Source organism: Lutra lutra, chromosome 3, assembly GCF_902655055.1.
Source record: "Lutra lutra chromosome 3, mLutLut1.2, whole genome shotgun sequence".
In the NCBI taxonomy this organism is placed as follows: domain Eukaryota; kingdom Metazoa; phylum Chordata; class Mammalia; order Carnivora; family Mustelidae; genus Lutra; species Lutra lutra.
Window position 1 is genome coordinate 188425413 of NC_062280.1, and position 20508 is coordinate 188445920.

Genomic DNA, 20508 nt, shown 5'->3' on the forward strand with positions numbered 1-20508 from the left:
TTGAAAAAGACCGAAGCCTGGGTCCCGGCCCCATACATTCTGATGTACTCTGCTGAGGTGAAGTCTGGCCAGTGAGTTTTGCTCTGCTTTTTTTTTTGTTTTTGTTGTTTGTTTGTTTTTTGAATCTTCGGTGATTCTAGGACTCGGAACCATTATGCCCGTACAGCGGTTCCAGCGGTTCCAACACACCTGCTAAAGGAGCACAAATTCTCAAGCCCCACCCGGAACCTACAGAATCCGAAACTCTGCGGATGGGGCCGGACCAGCTAGTCCCGCCGGCCATTCTGATGCGGACTGACCGTTCGAGAACCTGATAAGGTAGGGGTGGGTGACAGGCCAGTACCTCATACTAAATATTTGCCTCTTTGCTCCTTTCTAGAAACTACTCGCACCTGCCGCTCGCAGGTACCCTCTGTGCGTCTAAGCGCCCTGTTGTGTCCGCCCACACCGCCCCAAGGGGCCCCTTGCTCTGGTCCTGTCCCTTGAAACCCATCCATCTGGTTCGAGGCCTGGGAACCCCTTTAAGGTGCACAGTGACCAGGGTTCCGGAGCCAGCGGCCTCCAGAGGCGGGAAGCTCACGGCCTTGGGATCTAACACGGGGTTCCCCGGGGTTCTAAGCTGCTGCCACCCGCCCTTTCTCCTCCACCAGTGGGAAGTCTACAGCCTGGAGGGGAAAAGGCGACACCGAGGGCTCGGGAAGGGGGGATGGAGACCGTAAAGCAGGAACTCCCAGTCGGAGGGTGGGGACTGTGACTGCGTTTCCCCCCGCCGTAGGTCCCAGCCGCCTCGGTGCTCAATCTCGCTCCCTCCCCCGTTGAATTTCGCAAACCAGCTCCCAGCCTTTTCCCTTCCCCGCCGGGGCTTTGCTGCTGGCGTGCGGTGGGGCACCTAGGGGTGGGTACTGTCCTGGGAATCGCCAGGGTGCAAGACACCCGGTGGTGGCGGGGGAGGTGGCAACCGACCCTGCAGGATTAAGTCTCTCGCAGCCCAGGGTGGTGCCGGAAGCCTGTTCGTGCGGCTTGGGAGAGGAGGTGCTCGCGGATCTCTGCAAAACGCCGCTTCCCGCGCGACCACGTAAAGTCCTAGGTGGACACACGAGCACCAGCTTGCATGACCTCAGCCAGCGAGTTGCGGAGTCCGCGCCGCCGCCCGCCTCCCCGCTGCTCCCGGTTTTAGCCGGTGCGCTCAGTCTCCCGCTCTCCAGAGATCGCTTTCACCGTCCGCAGCAGGATTGGCGAATCCCCGGTGGCGCAGCGCAGTCCCCAGCCCTTCCTGAGCTCTGTTCCTTGGCGCCGCGCTGAGACCCGGGTTCTGGCTTTAGGCCCAAGTAAGGCACAGACCCAAGGTGGGCTCACGGGGTCCCAGAGGGCCGCTCCGGGCCGGCGCCCCCGCCCGCCGCCCACGGTGCACCTGCCCCCAGGGCGGAGCGGGGCGGGGCGCGCCGGCGCGCAGGTTGCCGGCCCGGACGCTGGAGGGGGCTGTGGCTCTCTGGCTGTCCCCGCGGCTCGGGCGGCGCGGAGCCCCAGCTCCCCCCCGCCGAGGGGCCGGCCCAGGCCCGGGGAGGGGCGCGATCGCCTTCACTTCCAGCTCGCCAGCCTTGGAGGCGGCGGGTCCCGCGCGGGCGCTGGGGTGCGGGCGCTCGGCTGGGGCGCGGGGCGTGGACGCGGCCGCCGCCCGCTTTGCGCCGCTCCTCCCAGCGCGAGTGGCTCTCGGCCCGGCGTCGAGGCGGCCATGGCGACCCTGAGCCCGCTCCCCACCCACCCTGCCTGCTCCGCCCTCCCCTCCGCCCCGCGCCACCTTTGATGGCTCGGACCTCGGCCGGCCACCCCCTGCCCCGCTTGCGCTCCCGCGCCGCCGCCGCCGCCCGCGGGTATTAATAGCCGAGCGCCCCCGCTGCACGCGCAGCCCGGAGCCGCCGCGCCCTCGGCAGTCGGGGCTCGGAGCTGCTGAGCCCGGAGGCCGGGAGTGGGAGCCGGAGCCGCCGGCGCCGTGGAGGTAGGAGGCGCGGGGCGAACAATGACCGCGGCCGGGCGGGAGGGCGGCAACTTGTGCGAGTCGGGGCGCCCGGAGCCGACCCGCCGGGGGGGGAGGGGCGCGGGTGGAGGTGGGTGCGTGCGGCCGGGTCCTGCCCGGAGGAGGCGGGCGGTGGGTGGGATCGGGCTCCCGCCCGCCGGCCCTGGGCAGCCCCGGCAACAATAGCAGGAGCTCGGGGGGCCTCCGGGCGGCGGGCCACCCTTTGCACTCTTCCCACTCGGGGCAGCGGGGCGCCGCGCGCGGTCCCCTTCGCCTCCCCCACCGCGCGGCGCCCTTCCCCCCGCTTCCTCCCATCCCACCCAGCACAGTGACAGCGCCGGACGCCGCTTCCGGACCTCCGGCGGAATCTTGGCCCCAGAGGCGAATCCCGGGGCTGGGGAGGTGGCCACTGGCTTGGGTGCCACGGCACTGCTGGGTGCTAGGCGCTCGCCCACGCGCGGCGCGAGCACCCTGGTAGGTGACAAAGAGGAACACACCCTCTGCCTAAGTTAGATTTTTGTCTCTCTTTAACGTCTGTCTTTATGGAGAGCAAAGTTTTTTTTTTTTTTTTTTTTTTTTCTTTCAAGCAAGGGACACAGATTTTTGTGGTGAGCATTTCAAAACAACTTCTGATTGTGGTTTTACGATTTAAGTTCCGGAAACTTCAGCTGTGTGATCTGGCCAGACCCTTGAGTGAGTGAGTGTGTTGTGCGTGCGTGCGTATGTGTGTGTGTGTGTGTGTGTGGGTGGGTGTGTGTTTGGGGAGGGGGGTGTGAGTTCCCGTCATCACTCTGGATTTGGTTTGTCGTTTTCAATGGGGCCGGGCAGCTGCTGGGATCGTTGCAGGACCCCAGAAAGGAGGAAGGTGGGCTCACAAAGGAACGAGGACCCTGAGATCAGATCAGCTTCCGGAGAGGTTGGAGAGCATTTGAGCGGTCTGAGCCTGTCCATGGGCCTTCCGGAGTACCGTGGTGGGCTCTGGCTGTTTCATTTTATTAATGCCTTTCTTGTCAGTTTCCCAAGGTTCACTTGCTCTGCTAGCCCTCCCCCGTTCTCCCGCTGCGCCCATGCCTTGACTTTTGTGGACCCCTGTCACCCCACCCGGCAGGCGGGACAGTCTTCTGAAAGCCAAACCCCTTAGGTTCTGTTTAATGTGTTTTGCACGTGTTGACTTGCCAAGCCCATTTCCGAAGGACCTTCAGCATTGTCTTGATTTTCTTATTGAATCTAAAAGGGAGAGGAGGGAGACAGGGCCTTTTTGGTGCAGAGATCTTTGAGGGAGTTGCCTTAAAAATTGCCCTCATTGTTCTGATGGGGTGGGCCCTCCTGCTGTCTTTGGCTTTCTTTCCTCATTGCACAGCTTGGGGCTTTACCTTTAGCCTTTGCAAAGGGTTGGTCTTCTGGTATGACAGTTCCCGCCGCCGCCTTTCCTATGTGGGTTCAACATCCACATGGCTCACTTTATATTCGGGTAGCATCATTCTGCAGCAAGGCACCAATATTGGAGTTTCTCCAAGCACAACAAAACGTTTGTGTTTTTAGAATGTCTGGCTAATAGATCTGCCTCTGGGTAAAATAAATGGGTACTGTTGGCCAGTGGCTGGCTCACTGGGCAGAGCGTTGGTGGACATGCTGAATTGATGCCTCCCTAGCCCAGGCCTTCCCAGAATCTCTTGTTTCTTGTATGTGGGCAGGAAACTTGAAATAGTTGAAGTTGATGTCGTGGTGCCGCATAGGGTCACGGATTTTGCAGCGTGCCCCTTGTGAGTTGGTGCGTGGTCATTCATTTAGGGAGTCTGTCCCTATGGAAATCCTGGAGTTCGGTTTATAATGCCCCTTTTCACATAGACGGTATCTTCCTGGAATTTGTAGGGTGATTGGATTCCTTGGGTCATAAGAGAACACTAGTGCTACTGTAGTCAAATTTACCAAAATGAAAATTAAAAAAAAATCTTAGACAGTTTTTTTCTGGTACATTGCATTTATTTTATAATTATTTTGAGCCTGAAAGGAACCTGGGTGGATGTCTGTGTTTTGTATTTGATTAAAGAAACTGTCCAAGGGAAGTTAAGAATTAACTAGTTTCGAAAGGGTTAGTTTTTTTAAAAGTGGAATTCACCCTCTCTAACTCACCAAGCATAGCAGAGTTTAATTCATTTGGAAAATGATTCAAATTTTTAAAGAGGGTGCTTTGCCATACCATCACAAGCTTTTTCCATCCTAGAAGAGGTTAGAGACCAGTGAAGAAAAGGCAAGTGCCCAGGCTTTGTGTGCTGGACAGTCTGTAGGAAAGGTGACATTGTGACTTTCCCAGAGGATGGGACAAGTTGTGTGGATGTGTAGATCCTAGGCCAGTGATCTGGTAGCACAGAGAACCAGGCATTGGAAACCAGCCCTTTGCAACCGGCCTTGCTTATCACAGAGAACTGCCTCGTGTTTTCCAGACGTGCGCTTTCCCCAGTAACAAAAGATGCTCCAGAAAAGAGAGGGGGGCCCCCCAACCCCCAAATAGAGTGGCTGGCTCGGGTCATTGCCACTAAGGGGTGCACGGTTGTTTCAGGTGTTGGGTGCCATTGCCTGGGAGGGGAAGGGCCAGGCTTTTGGGGTTCCTGTGGCTGACCTTGTCCTGTTGTGGGGTGCCTTCGACTGAAAGGCAGGCTCTCGAAGCCTGGCCACTAAATGGAAAGCAATAGGTCAACCTCTTTTTCTGGCTTTTTAATGGGTAGGGTTTCTGCTGCAGGGTCCGTCTCCAGGTTACCTGCTAACCACTTGCACATGTCCAGAAAGATCAGAGCCTGACGGTTTCCATTCAAATGACTTGAAATGCCAATTTCCCCAGGCTTTTTATGCCAGATGCTGCCTTTGTTTTTAATCAAGAAGCCCCCCGAAAGGTGTTTATTTTTAAGTGGAGAAACTGACTTTTCTAGGCTGCCCTTGTCCTAGTTTAAGGCAGTTAAAAAAAATGTGTTGCCGAGTGGGTACTCTAAGCAGAAGTGGCCACTTGATAGATAGGAAATACGGTGCTCTCGGCTTTTGGTATTTGTGATATAAGCCGGGGAACATCCAGTACAATGTGACTGAAACAGAGTGGCTGAGAACCCGGCTCACGGTGGCAGTGTTCTTATTTTTAATGGGGGATGGAAAGACTAGACACACGGTAAGATTGGCAAATAAATGAGGTGGGAATTCATCGTTTGCACTGAATTAATTTCATGTGTTGAAATTGTCATATTTGTGCATACATTTTCAAACAAAGGAGCCACGGGCCAAACTGGATTGCGTTTAACTCTATTATGACAGTATTTCTTAGCACAAGAGTAATGTTGTGCCGCACACAGACTTTGGCTTCCCGTCAAGGTACCTTGTAAAAAGAAAACTTACAAATCCAGGATCACGGTGAGTTTCATTTTTTGGTTCTCATCCTGTTAACTTAGGATCTAGTATATGCCTGGCCCATGGCACTCCCTTGGGAAGTACTTGCAGTGATTAAGTAAATCTCGTTTTCAGTGTCCTTCCCAGTTAGTGTTTAAAGTCTTTTAAGGTTGCTGTTCTGGGAATTTGAAAATTTGACATTTGATTTTGTTTCTGTTTTGCTCTAATTTAACAATTTAAATTAACCTTTAGGGGCGCCCGGGTGGCTCAGTCGGTTAAGCATCTGCGTTCGGCTCAGGTCATGATCCCAGGGTCCTGGGATCAAGCCCCATGTTGGGCTCCCTGTTCGGTGGGGAGTCTGCTTCTCCCTCTCTCTCTGCCCCTACCTTGTGCTTGTGCTTTCTCTCACCCTCTCTCAAGTAAGTAAAATCTTTAAAAAAAACTTAACCTTTAACACTGGGTGACACACACTGTAAAAAGATACAGTGGTATTAAAAAGCAAAAACTTAAACCTAAAAACACGAGTAAGAAAGCAGAACTTGTCTGAGAAGCTAGCTTCTGGGAGAATTTTCCTTCTTCCTGGCATATATTTTCTAGGAGTTTTATTAGTGAGTGTCTGTTGGTGGTAACCTCCGTGTTTGTATGCCTTTAAATATTCTTGTTCTGGAATGATAGATGCCTGGGGTGTGCAATTCTGGATTGCTTTTGTATTAATCAACTGTCTCCTGGTTCCATTGTTGTTGCTACAATGTCAGTTGTCAGGCTGATTATTATTTGTGAGTAGTCTGTCTTTTCTCTCTGGCTTTTTTTAATTTTAATTTTAATTTTAATATTTTTTTAAAAATAAGTAGTCTCCATGCCCAGCATGGAGCCCAATGTGGGGCTTGAACTCAGTTCCCTGAGATCAAGACCTGAGCTGAGGTCAGGATTCAGATGCTTAACCAACCGAGCCACCTAGGCACCCCTCCCAGTGGCTTCTTTTAGGGTTCTTTGGAGTTCTGCGGTTTCACTCTGTCGAGGTAAGATTTCTTTTCTTCTTGACTTTGATTCTCCTATCCTCTCCTCCTCTTTCTCCTCCCCTCCCCTGCCCACTCTCCCCTCTCTACTCCTCCCTCCCATCCTCTTTCTCTCACCCGGTAGCATTTCAGGGTCTAGGCATGGCACCATGTGTCTACTCCTTCCCCTTGGGCCACTCTGGTCCTTTGGTTTGGGCTGTCGTGCATGAAGCTGTGTGAACAGTTGTGAACAAGTCTTCGTGTGGAGATCTGTTTTTAATTTTGTCGCTGGGTCCTAAAATAAGTACATGCTTAACTTTCTCAGAAGCTACAGTCCCAAGTGTTGTACTGTTTTACATTCCCCAGTGACATCTGAGCATTCCAGTGACTGTAATCCCCAGTAACACTGGAAATTGTCAGTCTTTGTCCTTTTACCGTTCTGGTGGATATGTCCTGGGGACTTATTGTGGTTTAATTGTCTATTTCCCTGATGGCTAATGGTCGCTTTTCATGTGCTTATTGACCATTTGTGTATTAAATCTTTTGTGTTTTAAGTTGTTTTTTTGTCTGATCATTTTACATGGCTTTTGAGTATAAACTGCACATCCTCAGTGTCATCCTATTTTATAGTCCTGGAGAGTCTTTATGCTGGATACAAGTTCATTGTTAGTTCTGTGTTCTGTGAATATTCTCATCAGTCTGTCTTTTGACCTTTTTATTTTTTGATGTTATCTTTTGAAAAGCAAAAGTCATTAGGAAGACATTGCATGTGATCTAATTATTAAACTTATTAACGGTCAGGGAATTTATTCAACTTTGGAAAAATAACACGTTTTTGTGTGTGATGCTTAGTCTGGTCTTGCTCATTTCATGAGGTGGCCTCCATTTACTTGGAACAGTTTTGTTCTTTCTTAACTAAAACCGGTTGAAGAGACTTAAACTTGAAGGAGAAAATACCGGCTCATTTTGAAAATCTGAGGAAAAAAGTGTTTAAGATTATGATCAAATTAATAGATTTCTGAAATTGAGAGTTGTCGTATTTGTTTTTTAGCGCACAGGATTATGGGAGAGAAACGTTTTTGAAATCAATCCAAAAATGGAACCTTGAGTAAAAGCAAGATGTAATATTTTACCTTCTATTTCTTTTTATTTTTGTATTCATTTCTTAAGTATTATATATTTGAGAGAGAGCACGAGTGCTCACGTGCAGATAGGCGCACATTCTCCTGCTGGGGAGGGACAGAGGGAAGGAAGAAGGAGAGAGAATCTTCAGTATGCTTACTGCTGAGAGTGGAGCCCCGCGTGGGACTCTCTCCCACCACCCTGAGATCATGACCTGAGCCAAAACCAAGAGTGGGACACCCCACCAACTAAGCCACCCGGCCGCCCCACGATGCAACATTTTAAAAAGAGACCAGAGTGGCATATGTAGGTAGTTATGAAAGGTTTTAGTTCCTCTCTTTTGTCAGGAATTATATCTTGTTTTCTCCTCATTTTCTGAACCAGATAACAAGCATTGTTCAGTCAGAAAGTATATTTTCCCAACTGTCGTTTCTCCTGCCCAGAGAAGGTAAATAAATATTGGTCGATCTGAATTAAAATGGGTGTATTGAACATGCCGTGACATTCGAGAATATGGGAGGTAGAGGTTGGTAGCAGAGGTGGCAAGAGTTGGGAGCATAAGCACTGGGACCACACAGATCTGCCCATCCATGTTTGTGATGTTGGGCAAGTTATTGGTGCTCTTTCCCAAAAATCTGAAGAGCACCTTTAAGAGTACATTTATTTTGACATTGTAGAATGTCTGGCTAGTAATTTGAGCCATCACACATTCAGTTGCATCAAGGAATATTAAGGGGCTCCCAGTTTGGTGTCTCAGCTCACGGTATCATTCAGGACCCAGGTTGTTTTTGTCTTTTCATCCTGCCATCCCCAGCATGTTGCTTTTCGTACTTGGGCTTGTTGCCTACTGGGTAATTAGGCTGCCGCTGCCTAATTAGCTATTATGACTAATGGTTGTTGCAGCTTCGTGCTCTCACACATCTGGTATTGTCAGGTCAGTAATGACACCAGCTTCTTCAGGCTCCTTTCATCATCAAGCCAGATCCTTCCCAGAAGTCTCCAACATCTAGGAGGTCTGTCAGGGGGGTTCTAGGGAATGATTCTGTGCTCTTAAAAGAGACCCAAGGACTAGACTGAATGTGATGCCCGGAGCCACAGCAGCCATATTGTGATCAGCCATTGGAAGAAGGCAAAAGGATGATGGAGCTGGCAGATGACTTGTGGGTGTCACTGAGTCTGTGACCTTCCTGCACCTGGAGCTTAGTATTCTAAAGAAGAGTAAATTTTGTATATTAAATAATACAAACCTGGACTTTGTGTGCTAAATAATAATTTTACTTACTTTCTAATTCTGTTACTGCCCTCCAAAGCATCTTGGATGATACATTAATTGGAAGACTCTATCTTTCTTCCATTTACCATTGTCTCTGAGAAAACATGTTTCTCCCTGTTAATTATGTGGAACGTGATTTCATGGTCCTATCAGATCTCTGTGAGAGGTGAACTGTTTTTAAGGGCTTAGGTATTTGATATTGAGTGTAAATGTTGCATCTAAATCAACATGGATTTTACCTTTTCAAGGTGGTCTTTTAGGAGATGTCCTAATTCAATTCTCTTTGGAATTGATCATTTGGCAGTTTGGATTACAGGAAATACTTGAGCATGATACTTTGTTTCTTTAAGAAAAAATCATGGCGGTACCTGCCATTTTTGTCTTCCTAGAATGACATTTACCTGCACATTTAATATTGCTTAGGAGACTTTTGAGGACATTATTATTAACATCATCCTTCATAATCCTGTTAGAACTTGTGGTTCTGTGGCATCAAATCTTATTGGGAGCCAATGTTATTAGCAGAGTGAGCTGCTTAAAAATGTCAGATTTGGGTAAGCCAGAGGTTTACCAAATTAAGAAATTAGACACAGATATTTGTGAGGAAAAGTTAAATGATTCCGTAATAACCTTAATATTAAGCAAATACATTGAATGTCAAATAGCCAGGTGAATGAAATGCAGATTATGGAGTATTAATATTTTTGTCTATTTTCATTTAATTGATACAACTTTTAGAAAGAAATCTGATCATCTCCCCCCCACCCTCCTTTACCATGGTGGTGGCCAACTGGCTGGAGTAATTTGCATGTTCACTTTTATTCTTACTCTAGTTTACAAGCCAATAGGGGTTTATGAACATCTGTTGAATGTACTAGTTACCGTTGGAGCCACAAAAATAAGGCTCAGTCCTTGCTCTCAGAGTATGGGATCCAGGGTGGATGGGAGAAGCGTCTGGCAATTATAAGATTTTATTTATTTATTTGACAGAGAGAGATCACAAGTAGGCAGAGAGGCAGGCAGAGAGAGAGGAAGGGAAGCGGGCTTCCCGCTGAGCAGTGAGCCCGATGCGGGACTCGATCCCAGGACCCTGGGATCATGACCTGAGCCGAAGGCAGCGGCTTAACCCACTGAGCCACCCAGGCGCCCCACGTCTGGCAATTATAATAAAAGGTGAAATATGACTGTAACTTTGCAAAAGCAATAGTAGTGGTGGAAATGTTCAGGATAGTAAGACAGTGGATTCTGTTGGGAAGAAACAGCATTTGAGCTGAGCTATAATTAAAGAAGTATGTTTTTATTTATTTTAAGGCTCACTTTGTAGTGTGTTACTTTTTTAAAAGATCTTTAAAGTTTATTTTAGAGAGAGAGAGAGAAAGCATGCATGCAAATGGGGGGAGGGGCAGTGGGAGAAAGAGAATCTTAAGAAAGAGAATCTTAATCTACCCCGCTGAGTGTAGAGCCTGATGTGGGGCTTGATCTCTCCCCTGTGATCATGACCAAGCTGAAGTCAAGAGTCAGAGGCTTACCTTACTGAGCCACTGGGGCGCCCTTTGTAGTGTGTCACTCTAACAGGATTAGGAAAGTATTCACGTATAAGACTGAGAGTCAAAATCCCTTGTAATCCTGACATTCAGAGATTATGAAAATTAAAAATTGGTTTATTTCCATTTGACTTTTGGCCATATTTGGTATATTTGAAGTATGTTTTTTAAACCTTTTAAAAATTAATTTAAATGTATTTATTTGTCAATGTGCGGAAGCACGAGCAGGGGGAGCAGCAGGCAGAAAGCAGGCTCCCCGCTGAGCAGGGAGCCCAATGCGGGACTCAGTCCCAGGACCGTGGGATCACGACCCTAGCTGAAGGCAGACATTTAACTGACTGAGCCACCCAGGCATCCCTGTTTGAAGTATAACTTATCTATGCCAACATCTGTTTTTCAGAAATTGAGAGAATAATGCATGCACATTCAGAAGCCACTTTTTTCCCCTTTTACATTGTCTGAGGGTTCTCCATATTGTTTTCTTACTGTTCTGTGGTTCTACGTGCTGTATCTAACATGGTCCTTTCTGGGTCATGTTTTTGCTTGTAGTATTTTGCGGCAATGACCCTGTGTGCATAAATCTATGGTAGAAGGGTCCCTAGGTCTCTTTCATTGCAAGGGACAGGTGCCTGGCTTGAGACACAGGATGCTGAATAGGGGTGTGTCTTTGTTTTCAGGACCAACCTCAGGAAGGGTGGAGGTGGATGGGTATCAGCATAGAAACCCAGATCTGGAGTCAACTCCGGGGGCTTTCTTCCCTCCTCGTGTCTTGACTCTGGTGTTTGCCGGGCATTGCTTTCACTTTCTGGGTTACCCTGTCCCCTGGCATCTTGAGCAGGACAGTTTGGTGGTGGTGGAGGAGGAGGTGCAGGGCAGGGGAAGACAGGAAGGATAGCATCCATGGCTCTGCTTTAAAATCCGAGAGTCCTTGGATCATCCTTCCAGTGTGTTCCGTTCCCCTGGGAGGAGTGCTCAGCCTGCCCCCCACTAGGATGAAATGTGGGGTCACCTAGTGGAATGTGAACCTCCACCCTCACCTCCCAGAGGAGGACTCTTGTGTAGGCTACGTGAGGGACCACTTTTATTGTGGGGGGGGGAGTTGTGTGTCTGCGGCAGAGGGACAGGGAGACCTGAGATGGGGTCCAGACAGCATGAGCCTTTCTAGATGGCTAGGATTCATAGGCAAAATTAGGGAGGGGGGAAAAAAAACCTTTCAGGGGGGGCCAGCAGGAAAGGGGATGGCAGAAATACAAAATAAGACCTCTGCCCTACTTCCAATCCCAGGGCTGTGCAAAACTCCGCCAAGTTCACCGTCACGTAAATGTTGATGCCTGTGCTCCAAGAGCAGCGTCTCTAACCTAACGATCCCTTACGAGGGGTATCATAAGTAGTTTGTCACTTGTTATGTATTATCCCCTTGAGGATGCTCCTGGTACTTAAATGCACCGGAGTCGGAAGAAGGGCTGGGGCTCGTTCAGGGCATGTGTATGGTGTAACTGGCCTGCCCCCGAGGTTGAGAGAGGCCCCGAGTAGAGCCAGGAGCCCTCCAGTAGGCTGGAATGGGAGGTGGCGTGCTGCTTTATTTTCTTCTAACTTGGGAGAATTTTTCTTATTGGTCGAAAGCCCTTCGCCAGCAAAAGTGCTAGTTCTTTGCAGCCCTAATCAGCCTCCAGCAGAACATTTGTAACACATCCGAGTCTTGCCTATTTTTCAAAGTCCCAATTAAAGCATTGCCTATTTCTGAATTCCATTGTCACACCTTTTGGAAGTGCGGATCCAGAAGTGTGTAAAACGCTCGCAGGGAGTGGGGTGGGGGGAAGATGTGTGGGAGGGGTGCCTATGGGCACAACTGGGTCATACGGATGTATAAGGAGTTATCCCCTTGTGTGCTATCTCACCCTTTTCACCAGTTAGTTCCTGGAGGTCAGGGGCTAGTGTCCAACTCCCCCCACCCCCTTTTTTTAATTCCAGGTCCTTAAAAAATAGCCTGTCTTTGATAGATGAAAGGAAGTCTTAACCATAGGATCATAGGCGTCTGGGAAATCACAACTCTTTAAATTCTTTTTTTTTTTTTTTTAAGATTTTATTTATTTATTTGACAGAGAGAAATCACAAGTAGGCAGAGAGGCAGGCAGAGAGAGAGGAGGAAGCAGGCTCCCTGCTGAGCAGAAAGCCCGATGTGGGGCTCGAACCTAGGACCCGGGATCATGACCTGAGCCGAAGGCAGCCGCTTAACCCACTGAGCCACCCAGGCGCCCCAGAACTCTTTAAATTCTTAATGTCTTCACAACTTACAAAGAATAGACCCAATCTTACTTTTAACAGAGGTTTGTCGAACACCTTTCATATGGAAGGTACTGTTCCTGACATTCACACCAGTGAGCGAAGCAGACCCAAAAAAATCCTTGTCTTCAAGGGGACTATATATATGTATTTTACCCAAATGGAGACATTTCTGATAATGAAAGGAGGTGTGGACTGCTTGGGGCAGCAGGGCACGAGGTGTCTGTATGGATGGTCACCTCATGCTTGAGAGCACCTCACAACGGGGGCTCATTTTCCCTGAGGACATCAAATGCCTGTGGGACAGTCTGGGGACAGATCCAGCTAACCTGTGGCTTAGGGAATGAGTTCCACCATAAACCCACCCAGCAAACACGTACTGAGAGCCTGTGCAGTTTTATCTGTGTTCTTCTAAAAGGTCTTTTTTGCTCTCAGGCAAGAATGTTTATAGGGACATAAAGCAGGGGCCAGGGGATTTGTCCTCAGCTGTAGAGGAAAATAATGAATAGTAATCGTTTGAACGAAGGTAGACTCCTAAGGTACAAATCACGGATTCTGAATAACTTGGCTTGTACAAGTCCTTGCGATCAGCATTTTTTAAAGATTTGGGCATCAAGAGGGACCTGGGCCCTGAGGGTGACTTAAGAGAAAATGTATTTCTTCTTAAGGGAAAAAGGAATCTGAAATTGCTTCAAAAGGAAAGTACATAATGCATCTGTATTTTTTTAAAAATCAAGATTGAGTAAAAGTGACTTTTTTCCCTGCCGGGTAGTTGTGTGAGTTTTACGATATGTGCCAATGTGTGCGAACGATACCATGCTCCGGGTGTGGAACCCTGTCAGCTCAAAAAATTCCCACGTGTTGCTCCTTCGTAGTCACTGTCCTGCTTCTCCAGCCTCTGTTGACACTCGTCTTCGCTCTGTCACTGTTGTTGGGTCTTTTCCAGAACAGTGTATGAATGGAGTCATAGAGCATGTTACCTTTTGAGACTCTTCACTCAACCTGACGTCTCTGAGGGTCTTCTGAGCTTTTGGGAGCATCCGTGAGTCCCCTCTGTACCCGAGTCGTAGCCTGCTGTATGGGCGTACCAGAGTTCGTGAGGCCATTCACTTGAGAAGGACGTTCGGGTTGTCCCCAGTTGGGAGCAGTTATGAATACAGTAGCTGTAAATGTACAACTGTTCTCACCTTTCATGGATTTTTTTTTTTTTAAGATTTTTAGAGATTTATTTATTTAGAGAGTGAGAACAAGTGCGAGCAGGGGGAGGGGTAGAGGGAAAGAGAAAGGAGAACCCGAAGCAGACTCTGTGTTGAGTGTGGAACCCGATGCAGGCCTCGATCCCACAATCCTGAGATCATGACCTGAGTTGAAACCAAGAGTTGGACACTCAACAGACTGAGCCACCCAGGGGCCCATCACACATAGGTTTTGGTGTGCACATATTTTTGAATTCTCATGAGCAAATACCCTGAAGCGGAATCCTCATCAGGACTTGACATTGTGAATGTTTTTTATCTTAGCCATTGTAATAACGTGTGTAGTGGTAGCTCAGCATAGTTATGTTTATTGGGAAAAAAAAATGCTGAAAACACACTTTAAAAAGACATGACTAGGGGTGCCTGGGTGGCTCAGTGGGTTAAAGCCTCTGCCTTCGGCTCGGGTCGTGATCCCAGGGTCCTGGGATCGAGCCCCACATCTGGCTCTCTGCTCGGCAGGGAGCCTGCTTCCTCCTCTATCTCTGCCTACCTCTCTGCCTACTTGTGATTTCTGTCTGTCAAATAAATAAATAAAATCTTAAAAAAAAAAAAAAGTCATGACTAACCAGTTTCCTGGACTACACCACACAGACTTAAGGAACTCTGTCAGCTACCTGTTTTGTGAAGGGGTAGACCCAGAAGAGCCATTATGTTTATAAAATCAAGTCCCAGAGCATGATAGTACTGGTGAGTCCATGTAAGGTGTCAGTCCCAGGGGTCCTCATCTCAGAGAACTGTTAGGGTTTATAGCTTTGATTTCAGTAACTATTTTGTTCATTCTCTATATGAATATACATAATAGTAATTAAAAAACAAAATTAACGGAAGCCACTGAAAGGCAGTGGTAGATATGGAGAAAAGAATATAGCTGTAGAGTGTGTATTAATTATCTGTTGCTGCATGACAAATTGTTCCCAAGTTAAGTGACTTAAACCAACAGTAAATATTAATTGTTTCGCAGAGTTTCTGCAGGTCAGGACCTCGGAAACGGCTGAGTTTCTGTCTGTGTGTTTGTGGTAAAGATGTCAGCTGGCACTTCATGATGGGCTCTCCTTGGGCAGGATGCTTGAGTATCCTCACAAGATGGCGGCTAGCTTCTCTCAGAGTGAGTGACCTAGGAGGAGGCCAAGGGAGACGCTGCCATGACTCTTATGAGCTAGGTTTGGAAGTCTTACACTGTCATTTCCACGGTAGTTTTGGTCACCCAGCCCAGCTGTGAGTTGGAGGGAGGGGACCATACAAAGATTTGGACGCTCAGAGTCTGGCACGGGGCTAAACCCCATGACCCTGAGATCATGACCTGAGTCGAGAACAAGAGTCGCAAGCTCCACGAACTGAGTCAGCCGGGCACCCTGTTTCCTATGGATGTTTAAAATTTTTTTTTCCTTCCCTTTTTTTCCCAGTCATTCTGAAGTAGCAAACACCAAATTCACCATCTAGTCTTGTGGTCTGTTTTGTTTGTAGTAATACCCTCAGTGAGAAATCCATGACTAGAGGTCGGCGTATGTGCTGTAAGGACCTTTGTGATAAGTTTAGGGCTGTCTGGAGAGCAGGTGTGAAGGATCAGCTCATTATATCTCTGCCTCTATAGAGTTTTTAGAAAATGCTTACTGGTAAACGTAATGTAAAAATACATAAATTAACACCCTTCGACTTTACCGGAATAGTCCAGAAAGCTTTCCTGTTCAAAGTGATCATGACGTGGAATAACTCCACCTGTTTTGCTGTCACTGGAAAGAAGGCAGCTGAATGAAATCTGGTCTCTTGGCCTCCTTTTCTGTCCCCACCTCCTATTTCCATCCTTTACCCCCAATGCTGCCCCTAAAGCCAGCCCCAAGAGCCCTCCTGTCTCCCAGCCTCCCATCTCCACACCTGCTGATTCCTCAGCTTGGAAGGCAAGAGCTTTCTACTCAGATCCTGCCTCAGATGTCCACCCCGTCCCTGACCACCTCCTTGCAGAAGCCTTTCTGCGGTTCTGGTCTCCTCCTGAGGGCTTACCTGGACCCTCTGTTTCTACCGTGTGTTTTCTTTCTTTGTCACTCGTTTTACCTATCGGAGCCCTCACTCTGATTAAGCCCTTCTGCGTCTCAGGCTGAGCTCCAAGTGCTTTAGGTACATGGACTCAATTAATCCAACTGCCCTGATTTTTAATCCCCATTTTAGATAAGAGGAAACTGAGGCACGGAGAGATTAAATAACTTGCTGAATTGGCAGAGGCCGGGAAGAAACTCAGGACGTGTTTTCTCACTTACTGAGCTCCTTCTACCCAACTCTGTCACCCTCTGCACTCCCAGGGCCTGGCCGAGCGCAGGGAGCTTAGGAGGGGCTCAGTAAATATTTGCTGATGCTTAACTCTCTTAAAAAGTTAACTTTGTCGCAGATAATGTCTTACTTTTCTTTGGAAAATGTCGTCCTTCCTCTTGGCCTTCTGCAGGATGATGAGGTTCTGAGTTTATTTCTTATGCTATTCATTGACCTTCCTGTGTCTGGTCACCTACCTCTTTTTTTGTTTTTGTTTTTTTCTTTAAAGATTTTATTTATTTATTCGAGAGAGTGTGCATGCATGTGAGCGTGCAATCATGAGTGGGGAGTGGGGCAGAGGGAGAAGCATACTCCCTACTGAGCAGGGAGCCCAACTGGGGCTCGATCCCGGGACCCGTGGATCATGACCCGACCTGAAGTGCTTAACTGACTGAGCCACCCAGGCGCCCGCCCCCTTTCCTTTGTGATTATACAGTTAGTTTGCTACTGAAGAGATGAGCATGTATGTGTAAAGTTCTAGGTAAGATCTATACATTTATGTGTATTGAGAAGAGGGCTTTGCCCATGCTTTTCTTTGGCTAGAACTAGTATGAATGGTTTTTATTTTTTCTTTTGAACTTTTTTGTGCTTTCTCAATTTCCCATACTGAATTTTTATTGCTTTTTTAACGACCTAGTCTTGTTATTTAAAACGTGAAAAGTAAAGTGTGTTTCAGAGACACAAGAAATGGAAAACCTTCTAAGATAGTTATCTGCACATTAAGCAGAGCCCGCTCACGTACATAAAGAGTCACGTGAGACATACTTTGGGCATCGTAGATATCCCCCTGCTGTAGGATTGAAACCATCCACTGAAAGATAGATGGTTTTCTTCTTCCCAGGGTTTCCAAGGCATATAGCAAAGGAATATAGGTCCTCGTGACACATGGGTGAGAGGCAGTCTTCTAGGGGAGATGGTGATTGGAAGGCGATTCTCTCTTTGTGGTGTGGAAGTTCATGGTTACGTGGGGTCTGTGGTCCAGCTCATGGGACGATCTTGTTTTGGAGGGGGAATAATTCATAAGGATGAACTCAGACTCCAAACTTGGAGAGTCTGAGAATAGTGATGATAATGACCCCAAGGTCACGCCCATAAATCCCAGAGTCAGCTTGGGACAGTTTTGCTTCTCCCAGGCTGGCAGGTAAATTAGCAAGGACTGAAGGGGGTCAGAGACTGTCCTGGGGGTTGGATTCCTTTTATTTAAAGATGGCCATGCTTTGCTGGAGGAAGAAAAACTCTTAAGAAACCCAGGGATGGTTTTGTCCTCTAGCCATACCAGGCTGTTGGGTATCACCTGCTGGTTATCTTGAGCCCATGGGGTGGGCACTGGTCCAGGTCTCCAGCCCCGCTCCTCCCCGACCGTCTTCCCCCAGCTGACTGGGCGCTGGGGTGGGTCTCTAGTTCGGAAGATGGACAGGATCAGAAAAGTTTGTCTTGAGGGTGATCCTAGGGAAACCATGATAACCTGTCAAGCCCATTTTCTGAAAATTGCTTCTAAGTCTATCCTGAGTACCTAGGAAAAGTTCTGGCTTCTCCTCGGAATCCGGGTATTTGGTGTGAAGCTGTGGGATTGCCAGTTCCCTCCTGTGTCCTGTGCTGGTCCATGTGCTTGGCATTTATTTATTTTGTTGTATTTATTTTTACATGATCGTTCATTCGCTGAGGAAGGTATTAGCTCCTCATTACAGAAAGGCAACTAAGACATAGATTTCGGGTCAATGTGCCCAAGGTCGCACAGGTAGCTAATAGGTAAAATCAGATTTTCCTAGAGCCCATACTCTTCTTCGTGGCTCAGATTGGGAATCATCCCACAGCAACAACTGAACCCCCTCCCCCCACCCAGAACTGAGGTCATGGGAGATGGGTCCTCCAAGTTCAGGGTCAAGTCCTGCCTTTAGTTTTTTAAAATTGCGTTTCATGGTTCATTGTGAAATTTTTACAATTACTTTTGCTTTCTAAAAAGAGTCACTAAAAATGATTCTCTTCATGATGGAGCTATCTTGGCACCCCCTGAAATTTTGTGCCCAAGCCTAGTGCCTCCCTTGCCTTTCCCTAGTCCCAAGGTGACACCTCATGACAGCCTCCTCATACGGTAGAGGCTTTCCTCCTCCTTTTCAGCATTGTAATACGAGCTTTCTTTTTTCCTTCAAGGAATTTTGGGGGCTGAGTCAGTCCTAAAGACCTCTCTTGGGTTCACCTTTGAAGCTGCTTCTTGTCTGGCAGACACAGCTGTGGGGACTGCGGGTTACTTAGAAACCTGGGTCTGACGCAAGCCTGTGGGATGCCCCATGGCCCCGTGTTCTGTAGCTGGGTGTGCATATTTAGGGGGGTAGGAAGCCGTTTGGATTTTAAACTGAAGCCGCATAATAAAGAAACTGAGAAATAAGGCTTTCCCTGAAGACTGATGCCAGCCCTCTAGCAGATGGGTGCTTTCGGCCTGGGCGGGGGTGCATTGAGGGGCTATGGGTGGGCCACATGGCCCCATCTCCCCCAGGGGTGTCTGCAGAAAGGCCCAGGTGGCCCAGGTGTCCTCAACAGATCATAAGGCTAGACTCCTGTGTTTCACATGGGAGTTGGCTGTGTTTCACGGAGTCTTTTTTTTTTTTTTTTTTTTTTAAATAAAGCATTTAAAAATAACCTTGTTTCTTGTGCCTGTGCCTTTTTTTAATTGCAGAAGTAATAGGGTCATGGTAGAAACTGAAAAGGAAAGAAAAGTAGTCTGGCAAAACACACACTTACTGCTTTCTTCTTGATTTTTGCTTTATATTTATTTTTGTCTTAATTTAAAACAACAACAACTTTACTTTTTTAGAGCAGTCTTGGGTTCACAGCAAAATGGAATGGAAGGGACGGAGGGTTCTTATATATACATAGACCTTGTCCCCCAGCACCCCTCCATTATCAACATCTAGCATTTTCCTTAAAGTTTCATTTTCTTCAGATTTATCATGTATTATACATACGGTTTATGAATTTCTCTCCCCTTCCCCCCTAGTCTTGCTTCAGTAATTCTTAAATTAATGTGATTAAGGTGAAGGGTCATATGAGGTCACTTCCTGTTGACCTTTGCTCTGAGGAATGGCACTGAGCTTACAGTGGGGAGGGCGCAGGCCCCAGAGGACCTGCTCTTGGAATATTTATCTTGTGGAGATTTCCCAGAATGTGCTTAGAAGGATTTAGGGGCTATGGAGACTGCCCTTCCTGTCTCTTCTATCAGTGGATTTTTTTTTTTTCCCTCTTTTGGGGAGGGGGATCCGCTTCCCATTAGCAATGTTTAGCCTTCCTCAGGAGTTAGAAAATAAAACTGTGGCAGGAGTGTTTCCAGAACAGTCTGAGTGTTCAAGAAAACACCTAACGGAAGGATGCTTCTGGCAATTTGCACGCGTGTGGGGCACGCCTGTCTCCCGGCGTGGGGGCTGTACAGGGGTGTGTGGGGTTTCCAAGAGGGGCGTGTGTGAGAATTGGGGAAACGTTTGTCTTTTCAGCGATGTGTGCTGGGGAAAAAGCGCCTCTCCCTAGTGAACCTATAGACGCTGGCTTGTGTTCACATCTGTGTGGCTGCTCCCCAGCGCAGGCCGTGGCCCGTTGTCAGTGGTCATGAGACCGCATAAAGGAACTGAAAGACCCTTCTGTTAGCTTCTAGACTTCATTTCAGTCGCTGCCATGCATGGGCCCAGTTGGTCTCTTGGGAGATTAGAAAATCCTTCACAATGTTCTGTGAATGGCCGAGGCCACCTTTCAAATCCAGAGCTTTGAGAGCTGACAAATGCTCCTTTGGGGGAAGAAGAACCTTGGGGATCATGATATCCTACTCTAGTGGCCTAGGAATTGAATCCTTGGGACCACCTCCTTTTAGGTGAATTCTGTGTAAGTTGCTCGGTTGCTTGGCCCTGAGTCATGCTGTTGGCACCAACACCAGTCTTAACTTTGAGTGAACGTTGTACCTACAAGCAGTTAAGATTATGGGGAAGAGGAAGGGGAAAAAAGGATCAGGACAGTGGCATATGGGTATTTTGCCCAAAGTGAGATGATGGGAATTTTGCTTAATCCTCCCATTTATCTTCAAAATACTATGATGTTCCATTGGATTTAAAATTCTTCTTTTGCTTGACTCTATTTTTGAGTTTGTGCGATCTTTAAAATATTGTAGAATTGTACTGTAATTTGGCAATTGTGAGCGTATTAAAGGAAATGAAACATTTTCTGAGAAACAATGTGTGGGGGGTTTTTGTTTGTTTGTTTTTTAGGATTTTACTTATTTGAGAGAGAGAGGGAGACAGAGCATGACCAGGATAAGGGGCAGAGGGAGAAGCAGGCTCCCTGCTGAGCAGGGGGCCTGATGTGGGGC

General features: G+C 47.8%; 1 protein-coding gene across 3 annotated transcripts in view; it reads left to right on the forward strand.

The window, feature by feature from the left end:
* The first annotated feature begins 296 nt into the window (after positions 1 to 296).
* The window catches only part of FARP1 (FERM, ARH/RhoGEF and pleckstrin domain protein 1), a 271923-nt gene continuing 251711 nt past the window's right edge, over positions 297 to 20508 (forward strand). The window contains exon 1 of one of the 3 annotated variants that reach the window (XM_047720272.1): positions 297 to 318. The gene's annotated coding sequence lies outside the window, so the exon portion shown is untranslated. Of the gene's footprint in view, positions 319 to 1217; positions 1329 to 1621; positions 1997 to 20508 lie in introns of those variants that run through there. The other 2 variants (XM_047720273.1, XM_047720271.1) reach the window with 2 other exon arrangements.